The following is a 3,418-nucleotide window of genomic DNA, read 5'->3' on the forward strand; positions in this document are numbered from 1 at the left end:
CTTGAAGGCAATAGACAGGCCTATTTTTAGATGAAAACAAGTGTCTTTAAAAAAACAAGAATTTAGGTAGTCATACCAAGGAATTCTATTTTACTACTGCATTATACATTTTTTCTAATGTTGGATACCAACATTAGAAAGCTACTAGAAAGCTCTTAAAGCCCATATGTTGAATAGTGAGTTCTCTTACACTCTAACATGATATTTCCCAAATCATTTACAAAGAAGGCATTGTTTCCTATTTTCTCATTCCTAGAATAAGCTGCACATGAAGACACCAAGGGTCCTCATGTTCAGACAAGGAACAAGATGAAAAAGTGAGGAATGGTATCAATTTCAAGAAAAAAATGGAGTAGGATCCAAGCAAATTTCTTCTTTGGGATGCCGAAATTAATCCACTTACTATGGTGTGAAGACTACTTTCCAAAAAGGCCACCCAGATGAATACTAGGGATGAGGATGAGTTTACACCTCTTCATATGGAAGTCTAGAGTGGACATTTAGATATTGTCCATGAGTTGGTAGCTCCAGGCAGATATTCATGCAGTAACTCTGAATGGCTGACACCACTGCACAGTGCTTATATGTGGAATAATACCAGAGTGGCAGATACCAATCCCCAAACTAAAGGCCTCTTGTCCGCATTGCATGTTGCTGCTGGGAATAGAAATCGAAAAGATACTCTGTTGAACAATTATATCAAACCAGGTTTGAAGAACTGCTTGGAAGAAACTGCATTTAATATTGCCAAAAGGATAAGTATGTATCACTACCTCTTTGAAGTTGTGGAAGTTGTACAAATTGTTCTCATAAGTCGTAATGGTTTGGTTAAGTTTCTTAAATTTCAAAAATGCCAGTCCATCCTTTGTGTCCCTACAATTTTTTTCACAATACAAAGCAACAGCAATACCTTACTTTAAAAATTCATGGATTCCATGGTATTCTTCCAAGTGAATTGCCTGACTCTGATGTCAAAATATATTCAAGAGTTTTTTGTATACATCTATAATGATTTCTGCAGAGTTTGTGATTTTTTTAATCAGAAATTATTTTAATTTATCTGTTGAAATGAATAGTATAGAAACTAAAGATGTTCCTGGTGCTTTTGGAAAAAAAGTATATCTATGTTTGTACAATATCCATAATCTATTTCATTCGCTCCTAGATATAATACTTTGAATTCTACATTTTTATATAATGTATAGTTTCATTAATAAATGTGTCCTTTCAGATTGCATTCCATATAGAAAAAGTTTAAGATTCCTTTTTTTCCTAGGTCCTTATATTATTTTATTTCTTTGGGATAAAATGACAATGTTATCTAATTTCAAGTTTTGTAAAGGTTATGATATATAAAGGCCTTTCTAAGGTGAAGATTTAATACACTGATATCAAACTAACCTTTAATTCTATGAATTACATGTATTGTTACACTTGTATTTTTGTAATCAACTTTTTAATAACTGTTTTTATATTTCTTGCATCAGAAAAATGAAAAATATGGAATACTTCACAAATTTTCATATCATCCTTGTGCAATTGCCATGTTAAACTCTGTATTATTGTAATTTTGGTAGACCTGCTGCTGAAGCATGTAGTACCCTCTAAATTTAAGTACTTAATGATGTAATCTTTATACAGGCATATATCCATGGTTGCCTATTTGTAACAAGGAACCCTTATTGTTCCTTAAAATGCGATTGATCTTATTTCTCTAAAATTCTGTGTATAGTGGAAAAGCTTATATCATTTGGTCGATTGCTCATATTTACAATTTTTTTGTCAATGACTATTTTGTCGTTTTCATTTTAAATTTGATCATACTTTGAAGCCTTTAAAGCTAAGTCCAACGGTGATGGCTTTTCAAGTACTTATTCATCACCTGAGTTATCTTTGCAGAGCTAATGGATTCCAAGTAAGCCTTGCTTGAGAGCTACTTCTAAACTTCTTTAGCTTAAAATTTCCCAAATGAGGTCTTGCTGGGACAAATGTCTACCTGAACCTTTACCCTTCTTCCTTGTAGGAACAGACCAACCAGAATATCTTACCCTGACAGCATAGATTGTCTTACTGGAACAAAACTAATTTTAGTTAGAAGGGATCATAGAGAGATGAACAGTTCAGACAGAATTGTTCAGAATGGAAGGTATTTTATCAAAATATAATTGTTTATTATACTTATCATTTCAAAAATAGCTAAAGCCAAGAAGGTGAAAAAATTTTCATATGCTTGATTACCTACTGTCCTGGCCTGTCTATCATCCAACCAGGCAGGAACTTACACTACTGACTCTCTATCACCAAATATTTCCATAGCTCCTGGAAAAGTCCAGGATATTAGGCCTTAAATTGGTAATGTTTTAATCACAGTGTTTCCTCTTGCCTATAGGCTGTAAATCTACAAATGATAAAGTTTTAAGTCTAACTCTACCAAACACTGAGGTAGAGATAATGGAATAATACTTTAAAAGAGAGTTGCCTTTGATTCCCTAACCACAACACAACAATGCAAAACAATATTTATATTATATATACTTATATATTTTATATTTATAAATATAAAATATGTGCTGGCTTTAAATTTCACACAGTGAATCTTACTAGAATTGATAATTTGACAAATATATTGACATTTATTCCGATAAATAGAATGGAATATAAATAATTAGATTTAGGATATATATTAGAATATAAAAATATCAATGCAATATCTTCGGTATAAACTTGTGATACGTTCTAAGTGTTCATGATCTTCTGAATTCACATGGTAAAATAACAGTATTGTTTTCTGCTAATCTATAACGGATTTTACTCAGATGCTCTGTTTATTGTTTTAACTCGCTGGTCCCAAAGTGTTTTTTTCCATATTTCTGAAGCATTCTTACTGATTATACCCAAATTTTGCTGATATGATGTCTAAAAGCTATTATTCTTCTGAAGGACCCACGGATCCGAGGATACCAGTTCCCAGTTATCTGTATCATCAGATAACAAGAGCAAGACTTCTCACATAGGCCCATGCAACATGCCAACAGAAAATAATTGAAGACATCTTAATTTCTCATTTCCTATAATATTTCAGGACCCCAATTCCTTACAAGAATTAGCAGAATTCAATTGTGAAATGGAAGGCAAGTTAAAATGAAAGATGAGATCACAAAATCTGAGAGAAAGTACTGTAATTCAAACTTTGAATTTACAGATGACCAGTTCATATGAGTGAACAAAATTACAAATGAACAAGATTATTTTTAATACCCCTCTCCTAATGATTAATGAAAGATTTTAGTGCAGCCAAAAAATAGTTTCTGTAATGATAGATCCATAAGTGGCCTACCAAGGCTAGAAATACTTGATTTAGAGGTCAAATATAATTTAGAAAAACATTAAATGAGAAGATCCTTAGTGCTTCAAAACA

At 32.1% G+C, this 3,418-nt stretch overlaps 1 pseudogene; it reads right to left on the reverse strand.

The window, feature by feature from the left end:
- Positions 1-1,494: 1,494 nt before the first annotated feature.
- LOC138818100 (U6 spliceosomal RNA) lies at positions 1,495-1,594 on the reverse strand (annotated as a pseudogene).
- Between the last annotated feature and the right edge of the window lie 1,824 nt (positions 1,595-3,418).

Source organism: Dipodomys merriami, unplaced genomic scaffold (assembly GCF_024711535.1).
Source record: "Dipodomys merriami isolate MVZ:Mamm:240054 unplaced genomic scaffold, mDipMer1.0.p SCAF_710, whole genome shotgun sequence".
Classification (NCBI taxonomy): Eukaryota; Metazoa; Chordata; class Mammalia; order Rodentia; family Heteromyidae; genus Dipodomys; species Dipodomys merriami.